The 15,512-nt window shown below is 28.7% G+C and overlaps 1 protein-coding gene across 6 annotated transcripts in view; it reads right to left on the bottom strand.

Annotated features, from left to right (window-relative positions):
* Positions 1-15,512, bottom strand: part of LOC129960913 (homeobox protein dve-1-like) — a 175,084-nt gene that overhangs the window by 154,967 nt on the left and 4,605 nt on the right. Inside the window, exon 1 of one of the 6 annotated variants that reach the window (XM_056074645.1) lies at positions 14,381-14,407. The exons of the other annotated variants lie outside the window; for them this stretch is intronic. The gene's annotated coding sequence lies outside the window, so the exon portion shown is untranslated. Of the gene's footprint in view, positions 1-14,380; positions 14,408-15,512 lie in introns of those variants that run through there. 6 annotated transcript variants of the gene reach the window in all.

Consider the following 15,512-nt stretch of genomic DNA (forward strand, 5'->3'; position numbering starts at 1 on the left):
AAACAGAAAAATATCAACATAAATTAAATGTAAAATCTGTAAAACTTTGGAACGGGAACATAGTAAAACGCGGTATATTGTAAAATTAGAAATAGGAATGTTAAAGAAACTTTCAGATCTAGAATATATAATTTTCTAAAAAGAAAAAACTAAATTCATCAAAATTGCGAAAAAAATATAGATTTCTACCCCGCCAAAGATCTTATTTTAATACCAAGATGTTAATCACGTTGTTTTTTGTTTTTGTTTTTAATTTTTTTTATTTAGTTAGTTGTTTAGAAAGAAAAAAAACTTCTGAATTTTTATCTCAAGCGATATTTTTTTTTTTTTTCCCATTTCGGGAGTTAAGAGAAAGGAATGTCAATCAATCTCAACTTTCCGATTATGATTCCGCCGTAATTTTCCTTTGTAATCAGTACGGCCATACAATGCCTTATTGTATGCACAACTGTCCTTTTTATTAACTTTTTTTTGTAATCATATACAAATAAGTGAAGAATTAAAACCATTGAAAAAAGGAAAATAAATTGAAGAATATTGTTGGGGTTGTTGGCTTGTATTATCTATTTTCGTTACAATTATTAATTAATCCACAGAAAATAATCAAAAGAAAGTATTTCGCGTAAGTTTATTCATTCACCATCACTGATCAACTACAGTACATGTACTTGACCTACAATACTTTATTTGCTTGAGATAAAGAGTCCAAATATGACCATTTACCTCATAATAAACTGCGAGAGTAGCAAAATACTACATAAAGAAATAAAGGAAACCAGCTTTATGTTAAATCGGAGAACGTAAGTGGCAAATTGTTTCAGTACTCAGAATCGAATCTAAATTTATCCAACAAAAAGTAAATACAAGTGAAACTAAACTTTTTTTTAACCACAAATCTCAGCGAAAAAAAATTCGAGGGAAAAAAAAACGTTAAGCACAATTAGAGGAAAAGAAAAAAATAGTTTAAAAAAAAAAAAAAAAACGCCTGCACATTTGTGCATATTTTTAGAACGTATAAAAAAATGTCATTGAAAAAAAACACATAAATAATTCTAACTCATTTTATTTTTTACTACCAAACAAAAAAAAAAACTAAGCAAATCGCAGCGTTTTCCTCATATTAGAAGAATTAGCATGAAAAAAAGTTAATTCCAAAAAAAAAAAAAAATTAATAAATTCCTACATCCAGATAGCAATTAAAAATTCGATTGTCATGCATTCAAATTTTAAACGTTTCAATTATTCAAACAAAAAGATAAAGGTTTTTCTTCAAACACGTTTTAAAAAAATCCAACAAATATAATCTTAAGATTGCTTCAAAAATTAAATATCTTTCCCAAAGTACCTATGCCAATTATAAAAACATAAGTTGTTTCATGCACTATGTGTTGAAAGAATCGATGCCTCTTACCCAATTGCAAGCGAGAAAAATAAACTTCAAAAAAAACTTTAACAGCAATTACATTATAAAAAAAATTATAAGACTCAAAAAGTACGCATTATGTAACAAAAATATTCTAACGCTTTTATAAGATAGAAAATTAATAGTTTCTTGACTTTATTTTCATGAATCACGAAAAAAAATGTCACTAGAAGCCTAAATTTAATTCTGAAACGAAAAACAATTCAACTTCTAATTTAATATGAAAAACATGAATTCGTATCATATTATAAAGCCAATATTACTTGATATATTTTTTAATAAGTTATTTAAAAGCACAGCCTGATTTTAAAAAACACTAAATCTCGAATTTATATTCCAGAATTCAAACATGACACAGGTACGGAACAAAAAAGGCAGAACTTCATAAAATAATGATCTGTGATGAATTAACAAAAGTATGATTAATTGAGCAATAAAACGGATAAATTTAAATAAAAAGCTATTCAGATATTAAAAGTATTGCAGAACTATTACATAATAGCAAATCAATCTCAAAAATGATAAAATTCGATTTTGAATGAATTTTGTAAATATACTTAACCCTTTCTAGGGCCGTGGGAAGTATGCTTCCCACCAAATTTATCAATCTTTGTATGAATTTATGTAAGTTGGCATAAGTTCTGACAATTTTTTTAGAAAGACAGAAACTTAGATGCTTTAGTTATTTATTTTACACAAAATGATGTGCCTTGATTTGATACTTAATTATTAATTAACCAAATTAATTAATCCAATTAAATTTATCTAATAAGCTAAATGAATCCCTTTTCTTATTCTAATTTCAAGCCTAAAAATATTTTAACATAATATGACTAGAAAAAAATGGCCCTTAAAAGGGTTAAATCATTGGAATTTTAGATACGTTAATATAATATCTTTTATAGGATTTAAATATGCAACTAACTGGTTACTAAATATGATTTCATTATAGAGCAATGCAGATATTTAAAACCTAAATTCACCTGTTAGAAACATACTTTTTAACTGAAAATGTTTTATTAAAACAGAAAACGATACAAAAAAAATAAATACAAACAATTACATGCACAAATCCCTTTTAATTTATGGATATTTTGAAATTCTACATAGCGTCTGAAAAAATATTAAAAAGTCCATTAAAATGTCCCCAATGGAATTCGCCAAGCATAATAAAGATCAAAATTCGATTATTAGTACATATAATCGGCCAACGAAATCTGTTACGCTGCTTTAGCATCTAGCTAACTTTAGTTCTGACATTTAGCGACTCAAACAAGTTTATTTTTTTATGTGTACGGGTAAAATTGAGCATAAATTACCAATAATTATGGTATCCTAAACTTCAAATTTTATTTATATTTTTATGCTGGTTTGTAGCAAAGATCAATGAGTTGAAGTCTGCCGTTCTTATTATGCAAGTTTGCATTTTATCCTGAACAGAACCCGTTCATGCTAATGACAATTCAATTAAATACGGTAAAGAGTTTGATAAAAGACAAATGGGGAAATTTTCAATAGTAAGAAAAGAAGTCATAATACAGAATTCGCTCCACAAATATTTCAAAAAATTCTTCGAAAAACTGGACAGTAATGACTAGGAACCACTTAACCCTCCAACTGCTTATCTCATGATTTCCATGTGTAGGAAGTCAGTTTCTTTTTTCTGCATCCAGCTGTTTTCGTGGGGAAATGTATTTATACTTTCACAGATTTAAGTTATATAATGCTGATACCAAATAGCATATAATAACAATTCTCTTCGTTTTAAACCTTTGCAGTTGGAAAAGTAATTCGATGCCTAATTATTCACCTAATGCAAAAACTTGTTTATTGCTCCGAAATATATATATAATTGTTTTAAGTTGAATTCTCCCGTTTAATTAATTTCCATCTGCTTACTACTTTGCAGGTATTTTTAACAATCAAAATTAAATAAATTAATAAATAAAAAGTCAAAATGATGCACCGTCTTGAATAGTGAGCGAGTCACCATCTGAGCTTAATAACAAACGTTGCATCTAAATATTGATTTTAAGTTACTCAGGAATAGGAGTTAAGGAAACTGAAACCTGTGAGACCAAACATCCCAAGAACAAAAAAATGCAAAGAAGACAAATTGATACCCAGGGCTGAATGGAGTTGAATTGGCGACAAACAGCTTCTATACAAAAAAGATTGTTACGCTTATTTTTATTACTAATTGGAGCGATAAATTAAAATTATTAAAATTAACACGACACTCCAGAAATATTAAGTAACTATTCGCAATGTCACTTTATTCTAGCAATAGCTATGTCCAGAATTTTTTTTTTTAATGTGGAGTTTAAGAACACCGACAGACCACTGCACACTGACAAGTTACGTAACTTGCATTGTAAAGCTACCACAATCACTAAGATTGGAGAGGAATTCTGAAGAAAGCGATTTATATTTACAAACTAAGTTACAACAAAGAAAGTTAATGGAAAGATGAGGAATATGCACATAGATGGTGGTATACAACTAAAATATAATCTGTAACTTTCCTTCCTGAAATCGAATAAAAATTAAAACCGACTCTACTGTAATACACATTTCATTTAACAAAGTATAATTCTAAAAATTCCCTCCCCTTAAAGAGACATCAAGTTATCGAAATTGATGAGATTAACGTACTTCGATTTGGGTTACGCACAACTAACAATGCATTGCGACTAAATAGCCTTTACTGCTTATTGAGGAAACCGAGTGTATATAATCTAAAGATAACTAGAGTTTAAATTCAAAATAAAGCAATTTGGTTTTGTACATGCAGATAGTATGATTAGCTCATTTCAACCATTGAGATAGCATCTCAAACTTTTTACTTCTTATATTTCATTATTTAAGAACTTAAGAAAATTATGACTACTACAGAAATAGCTTGGTTCTCGAAATAATACAGAAAGACAACTAATCACAATATTTAAAATACTGTATAAAAGATCATCTAACCGATGACACATCTTTCCGTACTGGCATTTAAGGCATAAGAGTTCGATTTCGGCATGCAGTGCCATTGTTTATCAACTTTATTAATACAATAAGAAAACATGTGCGCCAAAGATTAGCACCAAAAAAAGTTAAGAAAATCCCTAATCTGAGAATATATCCTTGAAACTATGTCATATCCTCTTTCGGTTAAACACATTTGTTAAAACTGGAAAGAACTCCATAATTTATATTGATACTAGTTGCCAGGTCTTCAAAAAATGATATATGGTTGAGTAACGGGATTGCAATCCACTATAAAGTGGAAAGGGAATGAAATCAAACCCGAGTGCTTTAATAGAAGGGACAAACTGTTTTCTCCCTTATTGGGTTACCGAAATTCTAACGAATTAACAGCTATAAGTTGAATGAAGGATTTGCACACATGAATATTTTGTATATTCATGCTTTAATAGTTTTCCTTTTAGATTAATTTTTTACAAACTATTACAATTTACAAATATATTACAATTAACTATGGTTGTATACTTTACTCAGAATAATCAGCTACAAATTTACAGAGTGAACTTACACATAAAAACTTAAAAGGCGTTCATAAAATCTACTCCAGGAATAATGAAAATTTTTGTAAAAATTTGCATTTCCTATTATTTACATACTTTTAAAATTCACCATGACGCTTCATAATACACAAGCAGTATTGCAACAGAAAACTTGAAATTCAAATATCAGAATATCTTTATAAGGAAATCAATACCTTTATTTCAATATGTACCTTTATTTCAATATGTAAGAGAAAAGCTGCTAAAACAGTCTAGTAGTTAATGTTCTAGAATAATATAAATAAATGGATTAACCGCTTCCCTTTACGTTAAAACAATGCATCGGAATACTCTTATCAGAGGTTTTATTAGCAGGATGCTAAAAATCAAACACGTTGGCCTCTAAATTAATATCAAAAGAATCGAGGAAAAAAATGCACTGATATGTGATAAAATGTATATATTGTAAGCAACTTTAAGTTATATATAGAATACAAACCATCTGTCTACAAAAAAAAAAGTATGTTCGTCTTGAAATTTATATCAGTTCATACACAAAAAGAACACTGAATTTAACATCAATAATACTGCATTTTATCAGCAACTTACATCTGTTGAACAAATCTGAGCATTAAAACATAACAGCGTATTATTAAATAAATTCAGACTTATAGCAATAATGTTATAATCACAACCAAGTTAGCTACCTTATTCATTGGTGCTGGCTTTGTTTGCCAGGACTTTCAAATATGATTAATAATTTTATAGACGAATAAATATACTGTGCTCAACTTCATCAGAATTTTAAAATTTGGGCATCAAGGAAAAATCTCTGAAATCATTAAAAAAAATTATGTATTTCAATATTACTTTCATTTCAGTACAAAATCCAATTTAAGTCGGACGGAGAATTCTAAATTTTTTAAAAAAATGCCCTACTTAATTTAGATTAGTTTAGACCCAACATATTCGCAGAACTTTTATAACATATTTAATTTCTTAAAAGAAAATATGAATAAGTAATTTCATGCAAAGAGAACAATATTCCAGATTCGAGTCAAATATCCAAAATACATTTACATTCCGAATACAAAGAAAGACTGATAATTGATTCCTACTTCCACTAAACACAAATTATCTACAAGAAATTCAATTCATCCTCTTTTCCTAAAAATGGATCTATGGCTCAACAACTTCACAGCAACGGAAACTGGCAGCTGACATAATAATGACGAGGTTTAAATAAATTCAGGGATATCTGATCTGAGCCCCAAATATAGATGTTTTAACTGCAATTCTTCTAAGGTCGTACCTGGGTACTTTACTCGATTCAACGTTTCCGCAACTGAAACTTTTAGAAAGTTAAATACTGCACAAAGTTCATGTCACTGAGTAATTACAGCTGATAAACGAATACTAAAAGGATTCATTGTAATATATCACTCCGTAAACACTTCCGTCTTACATGAGAAATATAAATACTAAATTTTAACTAAAATAAAAATATCTTGTTGCCTATCTGAGGAATTAGTCATTGTGCTATGCAACGCTGCATGTTAAAGTTTAATCATGTTCAATTAAGTCATGCTCCTTGAGTAAGCTGCAGGAGTTGGCACATAGCAAAAAGTACCGTCTCGGTCAAAGAATGATTGAATTTATTCGATTACTGACCTTAACGATGATTTTGCACAATGGAAAAGAATTCTTTTTCTAATGGGGTACTACTCATCGAAACACATTACTTTAAAACTCACGGGGCGGTAGAACTAACCGTTTAAAGTAGGAAGAAAGCATTTTTGTATATGAATGAACACCAAAATGTAGCTGTATAACTGATTACTAACTACAGTTTGAAAAGAATGAACAACTGAACTACGCAGAGCAGAAAGTTAAAATCTAATTACGTTAAGTCATGTTCGTTAAGAAATCTCTTATTCCAAATTCAAACTTGGCTCGTACAATTTTGCAGTTTTAATATCTCTCGCAACGACAAGAAAAGGCAGAATAGGAAAAACAATACACAAAAACGATTTCATTTGATTACAAAAGAAAAGTATTTTTCCATTATTAGTAAATTTATTTATTCTTTCAATCAGATTTTTTGAATCATTAAAAGAGGTCTAATCATTCTTTATACTTGGGCAAGTTATTGCTAGATATGGATGACAGACTAAACTGTTGAATAAAAGTACTGTTAGAAAATAAACTTTGAACATATATTCAAGGAAAATTCACTCTTTTAAGACCGGAACAATCAATTATACAAGAAATTAAAATAAAAGGTTTGCAAGATATAATCGAACTAAACATCAGGTTTTTTCAGTGACCTAGTACAGCACATCCTTCCATTTCTCTTTATTTTTTGTAATTAAATTAAGCAGCCAAACTTCTTGTTCTTGAATTATTATGGAGAAGGAGCTAGAGGTCTATATTACAGGTTTTGTATTATAACCAGTATAATCACTCTAGGACAACAATTTTAAACATAAATTTCCAAAGTAATGGCACTAAAAAGAAATTACTGAAAATTTAATACGATATATCACAAGAAAATACATTGATACACAGCTTGCGAAAAAGTATTTACCGTAACTCCTTATAAATCTTAAACAGCGAAATAAAGATCTACTTTATTCAACATTGAGTCAATAAACGAAATGTCAAAGAACACAAGATACACGATGGAATAAAAATTTCTTTTTGAACAAATCTCAAGCACAGTTGAATACACCAGAATGGGACATTATAAGATGACTAAGCCTTTTTATTTTCTTTTGTGCAATAATTTTTGAATTTATAGAGAAAAAAATAGTAAAAATTATAAGAGCATTTTGAACACTGCAACTTGCAACAATATTTAACACTTACAGAAGTAAGGGAAATAATCAATCCTTTTTTTAATGTCAAATTATAAGTATTGTGATCAAACTGCATCGGAAATTCTCCGTTTAAAATGCATAAGAATATATTCAGGGATTATATAAACATCTGGGAATATTCAATGTCTGAATTCATGTTAGTCTGAAAATAAATTTGTTTTCAACGAGATAACAATTTTAACTCTGTCGAATTTCGAAAATAGCAAACGTAATCGCGTAAAATACATACATAAATTTTTATTTCCGCAATGCAATTCCTACAGCAAATATACCTCAAATGTTGCAAAAAGTAAAAAATTTTAAAAAAATTAATTTGCAGAAAAAAATTTGAAAAAATTTTTTTAAACAATTGTTCATGAAAATCAACAGTATTTGAAGAGTAAAAAATGATTAAAGAAAGATAATCAGTCGTACATTAATCACATTCTAGTACAGTATTGAACTTCTTAAAAATTCAGTTTTCCAGCAGAAAAACTCTAAAAGGAGAAAAAAAAAATAGTTTGAGACAATGGATTATCGACGATGGCCATCTCTGAAATATTCAGACGAACAGAAACTAGTTCTCAATCAATTTCTGGACCATCTAGATCTCTCTCAATTTACCGGAGAAAAGCGAGAGGCATTTTGATTAGATTAGCTGTTCAGTTAATATTATAATGTCTCATTTGGAGGAAAGTAATGAGACCCGAATAACATTACCTACACCTAATTAAACGCTTCGACAGTCAGACATATTTCAGTATATGTTGAAAAGTATGAGTGGTCTCATCTAGACTTTCTCGTAAATTAACACAATGCGTATGTGTCGAAATTTAATAAAAATCGAATAAGCATTTGCAATGCCAACTTTTCACGCGACAGAGTTCAAAATGCGACATAGATTTCCAATTATGATGTAAAGACTACATATCAAATTACGTTTATCCAAATTATAGCAATTTTGATTTATCGACCTAACATACACGTTGAACAGCAAACAATCAACATATTGACGGATATGGTTCAAAATTTGATATTAATCAACAGTTTTGATGATAGCCAAACTGTTTTAATGACTACAAAATTTTGAATTGAATTTATTTTGTACTATGATGTTTCGTTGAAACTATCACAAAGCAATTCAAAAATGCTTAATAGATAAGTGTACATATATTTGCATAACTCCTTTTGTGACGAATAATGTACATTGGGAATAATTTACTTTCTGAAAGGATCCAGAGGAAACCAAACATACATACCGTAATAAAGGAAATCTTTGCAAAAATGCTTAAATAGGGGAGGGGGGAGTTAAAAAAAAATTTTCAAGAAAGTAATGCATCGACGGGTAAACAAAATTGTCTTTAACCCTAGAAAATAAAACATTCATCATAAACTACCCACTCCAGTCAGTTTGAATTCGAAATGTTTCCGTTGCGCTCAGAAAACCTCATTCACAGCATTTCATAAATAGTACAATTTCAATTTTTTTAATAGAACTATTATAATACTTCTCCTAAAATACACCAGTTTGAAATAAATATACTTGTTTTTAATTCGAAGTATATGAATCGAATGATTAATTGCGGAGGAATACTAGGATTAAAAAGGAACTGAACTTAGGAATCGTGTAAATAAAAGCAACGAAATATACGGCTGTAAAAAAAACGTTTATGAAGAAAAATTCATATACTTTATGAAGATCCTTCGTTTTATTGCGCTGCTATTTGTTGCAGCGTAGCTCGTCTGTTAATGCACACAATACATGTCGGTCAATTGGCTCCTTTTGGTTCGCAAGCGATTTACGTTTATTATTTCACTTTTTGCTCAAAATTTATTGGTTTAGCTACCATTTTTCGAAAATTTAAGTCACAGTTCTACAATAAAGGTCAAAAAGATCTGCGACCTGATTAACTGGAATCGGACTTTCTGGCGCCCCTAATCATGCCGTGTTCCAAATCACTTAAATTTCTCCCTTCCCCATAAACAGGCGATTTATAACATTCTTCTGGCTAGGAAAATGTCTTTCAACAGTGAATCCAGTTAATAACGTCAGCATATTGTGACAGGAATGATTTGAAGTTTGAATAAATAGTGTTCCTAATATCTTGGCCAATTGGTGTTCACAACTACTGTTTTGCACGGAAATTACACCAATATACCAAATACAATAAGAACCCATATCAAAATGTGAAATGTCTGCTTTTTAAATTCTATGAAATTAGAAAGATTCCAATTCATTTAAAAATGAACAACCATTTGTGAAAGTGTACAAGACTAAATTCTTAAACTGCGCTGAACTAGAATAACAGATACAAATAAAACCTTACTATGTTCAACAGAAACCTATAACAATAAAAATCTAACTGAATACACATATTGCATTATTTACATATGCATACTTCTAATAAATGATCGTTATACACTTTAGCATCAACTTTAAAAGGGATTTATCAAAATATTGAGAAGAAAGAGCATAGTCAGGCAGTCATACAATATGATTCAAGGAGCAAAATTCAATCCCTTTTAAAAGCAGAAATGTTGCTGCGTGGAACAAGAAATATGTATAGGTAATCCACTCTACTCGTGGTTTAATATCTAACTTCTAAACTTTTTGAAAGAATGCTCTAAAGAACGCAATGAATAATACTGTGAGTAAATAAAAATACCCCTGAAAAAATTATAACTAAATATTTTATACAGCTCTCAGGTCCTATTAATCATTTATTTTTTAAAGTATTTTTCACATATTAATACATTTTAAACAGAAAAAATTCTACTCCTCTGAATTAAAATTGAAAGAGTTAGAATTTTTGAATACGCCATTTTACAAGATTTTATACCGTTTCAATGATCGCCTCGAGGAAGCTCTGTCTTCTGGAAGTTCGTGTCGGCAATTACTCGACACGGCCGTTGATCGGCCTTACATGATGAAATTTTAAGCATTATAAATCGATCGACTTTGGCAGCAGAAGAGTGATTTTTTTTATTTAAAATATTGGTGCATCAAAAATATTTTACTAAATATAATTAATAGGAGCCAGGGACTTATATAATTTGTCTTGTTATTTAGAACATTTTCCTAACTGGAAGTATTTGTCTATCTTCAACGGTTTAAAAATTAGCTAATGAGCCACAGTTAGAATGGATGTATTTGGGCACGATTAGAATGGACATCCTGCATAAATAGTGCGGAAAATACTGTGAAATGAATTCAATAAGAAAAAAAAAGATAACTTTAAAGACCATTATTTACAGTCTACTATTTTTAAAATGAATATGGCATATTTAAATTTCAATGTATATTACAATATTTTTTCCCTTACAAATTTTTTTTAAAAAATATCATTCAGATCTAAAAATGATTTTTTTTAAAATTATACGAAAATTATACTATGAGTCCTTTTACCGATTTGTTTTATTACAATGACATCCAGACGATAAAAATGAGCAACTGGGACTTCATAATATCAATTCATAGTCAAATAATAAAGACAACAACTGAAACAGTATCTTAGTCTCATAAATTCTGCATCCTGTTAACTAATATCAGAACACTCAGTCTTTAACAGATTATATACAGTACAGATCCACAAGCTTAAACTAGAAATCCTGCAATTTGATAGCAGAACTAGGGACATCTCACTCTTTATATTAAGATTCATCTTTAGAAGTTTAAGTGAATAACCTGCAATGCAATTTAGGCTGCTCATTTGTTTTGAAAGTTAATCCTATCCTCAATTTTATAGCTCCAAATGTCATGCAATTAATAAAAAAAATAGTTAACTGTCCATAGGTAACAAATGCTATAAAGAATAGAATCAAGTGTAGCCAGATCAAATTCTACTTCCTGCAAATCCACAGCATCAATGAGTCCATCAATTATTAGATATTAACTGTTACCAGTTGTACCAAAAAAATATACCTTCTTTCTGCGCATAAGTTAACTAAGAACTTGCACACTATTCATTCCTGACATTTCATCAAAGTTTTCATGTCGATTTCATTGGTGAAATTATTATTGAGTCCAACAGTAAAACTCAAGTTAACACTCCATAATTATAACTACCATATTGACCCTAAATGAGGAAACTGATGTGTCAAATAAACACCATGATAAACAACTATATAACTTGTATATCCCTGTTTTCAAAGAGTAAACAATTTATTATTGTTCAGCAAATAAATCTGGGAAGAAATTCATGTTATTTAGTAGATTTCAAGTTTCACTTTAGTTAATCTCTATTATATACCATAAAAGTTATATAAGTTAAATTATATAAGTTCTTACACCTTTGAAATCAACAAATTGTCCATCACATTCTTTTATTGTCATCTGAACATTCTTAATGTGTTTTTTTTTTTTTTTTTTTTTGAAGAAATTAAGTTTAAAAAAATTCACAATTACATGATAATGTGCATGCATGCATGTACACACACATACACATTCATATTATATATATTTACATGAAACATTTATTTACATTGGAGAGTGAATAAACTATGCTTTGGTACAGTCAAAGATTTTCATGATAAGAAGAATAAAAATCAAATGAAAAATCCAAATGATACATTTATAAATATAGTGTTCCAATTCATTACTAAAATTTTTAAATTAAACTAGTGGTAGGAAATATAAATTATCAAAGAATCATACATAGAAATTGGGCTATTAATCTGTGTGTACAATACACCTTTAGTTTACTTGGATTTATTTCAACTTTTAAAGCTTTTTGAGAACTATTTCCAGACCGGCCTTGTACTTTTGAGCAGATGAACAATTGATAAGGTTAACGCCTGATACCTTTACACTACATTAACAAAAAATTCTCATTTGAAAAAAAAAATCTAATATGCCCCACCCTTTTTTTATATTATATTATATATATATATATATATATATATATATAGAATCTCTTTGTCTCTCTCTCTCACCCAACACAGATCTGTTGGGTAAGTAGTTATTACTGAATATCTCTTTGAAAAAAAAAAAAAAAACTTGAGATAGTATAAGAAAAATTAAACATACTGAAACAAGGATAATGCACTAAGAAATTTTCAAAATTATTATTTCCATTCGAAACAAAATGCTGCCTTATTAAAATTTCTTTTAACAAAGAACTCCAGACATTCAAATTTTATTTCGATTACTTTAAAACTTTTTTTTTTTTTTTACCATCAGAATTTCTCTTGTATCTATCATATACAATATGTTCAATAAAAATAAAATAATCACAACATATACCATTGTTATTAGTATTTCTTTTACTTAAAAATTAGCAAAAACTGGCTGATAATAGTTTAAATAAGATTGAACTTCAACAGATGGACTCGAATTAATTTTGGCCTGTGGATCTTTAGTCATACAGCTATCATGCAAAAATGAATAGCCTTCAAATCTAATTGTATTTGAACCCCCAAAACAATACATTCTTTATCTTAAATTATAGCAACTATCAAATTACAAAGATTGATAGATTAAAGAATATAAATATTTATCTCCAAAATTTGAATCTAATTTGTTCATGTGCCATTACTTTCAAAATTGTACACCATAGATAACATCCTCTAAATATCCAATAAATTAAAACAACGTCTAGAATCACTTTCTCAAGAGGAACAAACCATATTTCGCTATGCTCTCTAATTATTATAATTTTTTTAAAAAAATCAACCACGATATTGATTATACAATCCAGTTCAATAGAGATAACATATTTGATTTTCATATTTATCATTAATATAGAATAAGCATTCATTGCGTAAAAAACTCATTATCATAACTATATATAATGGATGATATTACTTCAGATAGTTTAAAGATAAAATTTCTGTTTTGTGACTACCAGTGTTAGCAAGTCCAATTTCATTAAATTATACTTTTTGTACTCTCAAATTAGGATGGTATGACAATGCAGCGAGCCCAGTAAAGATGTGCACATTGGTTTTATTCCCTACAACAGCTCACATTTATGGGCAAATTTTCAACCTAATATAGCTTCAAACCAAAATGTTTATTCACCAAATCCATTCTAATGTTAGATGTGGTTGTGTTCATGAATTTACATTGGAATCTGCTACTTAAAAACAGAAATCTTGAATTACAATAAATTAGCTTTATTTAAACACTTTTTAAAAATTTATTAAAAGCATATCTTCTAAAATAACAAAATGATTACATAAAACAAAGATCTTGCATTCGTGTAGTATATGAACAAAGAATAAAGGAACAATGGTCAGCAGATTATACTGAAATTTAAAGAAAATAATAGCTAAGACAAGTTTTTAATTACATAAATGATTTAAAAATTAATGACTTATTTTTCATTAACTTACTGCACAGTTTACTGACACTTGTTAATCAAAGAAATCAAACTAAATCATTAATATATAAGTGAATATATATAAATTAAATTCAATGGTTTTTCTCAAAAGAAGCATGCTGTTTGAAAGCTGATACATGAAAATTCCCTTTTTCTTTTTAATTCCTTAATTTACTACTTTTACTTCTCATAATAGATAAAATTTCATGACAGATAAACAACGGCAACAAACATTCGTTACCAAGCAAAGATATTATAAAAAATTACTTTTTGATGCATGAAACAATTCTGGCTAAGACTCTGATGCTATTGAAAAAGGATATTCATCATCTAAAAAGGCTGTATATCTGATGAAAAATGCAAAATTTTATTAGTTGCTTGACCATTAGCATTATATTTTGAAGCTTCACTGGCGTCATTAACAAACTAACAACTCTGAAGAATGGCTATAAGATATCAACATCTGAAATAGATATAACACTATTAATTTCTATATTAATCCTACCATGAGTATTCAGACAACAGTAGTTTAACATACAACAACTTAATACACATACCAATCTTTGATGAAACTGAATTCATACTTTTGATCCTTGAATCAAAGTTAACACAAATATCACCCTTCAATTGAGTTAAAGAATGCTCTAAGAAACAATGCCATAAATATTAAAAAATAAGAATTCCTTTTTATTAACCAAAGCACTGAGCACCCTTCAAATTATCTTTGTAGTAAGGGGAAAATCCAGCAAGGTAGATCTCGTAACAAAGCATTGCTCAGAACAGCAGAGTACCATCTACGTTTCTTAATTAATTGAAAATATCAAATAATTTGAATTAGTTGGAGTAATTTTTATTTCTTTTTTTAAATTTATTTTTGAAGATAAGACACAGTCAAATGTGAATAATCTTATAAATTTACAATTTGAAATTCTATGATCACTAAATTTGACTGGTTAATCTAAGGTATACAAAGACCAGTCATATCCCCCTTCAAAAGACTTTCTTTTTTACTATTCATCTCTGGCAGTTGCTAATTTGGAATTCTAACTGTTATTTGCACAAGAAAAAAATCTGGAGGAAAAATCTGCTTCATCACCCACATATTGCCAATTTATGGCAACAAACTATATTCGACAATCTTTAAAAATATAATATAATATACAACAAATAATCTGGGGGCACGGCAGTGCCCCTGCCAAGTCGAGTAAAACCAAGCAGCAAGGCCGTACCATCCTTTTCTCGAAGCAGTTCAGGCCATTTTCGTATTTATTATCCATTAATTTAACAAACATATTTGGAAAGAAAGCAAAATTTATAACTAAAATTTTTTAAGTTGAAATATTTTCTTTTAATTAAGTCATTCATCCGTACTTTCAGGTTTCTTAATAGAAGCCAATCA

The sequence above is a fragment of the Argiope bruennichi genome, chromosome X2 (assembly GCF_947563725.1).
Source record: "Argiope bruennichi chromosome X2, qqArgBrue1.1, whole genome shotgun sequence".
NCBI classification, from domain to species: Eukaryota; Metazoa; Arthropoda; class Arachnida; order Araneae; family Araneidae; genus Argiope; species Argiope bruennichi.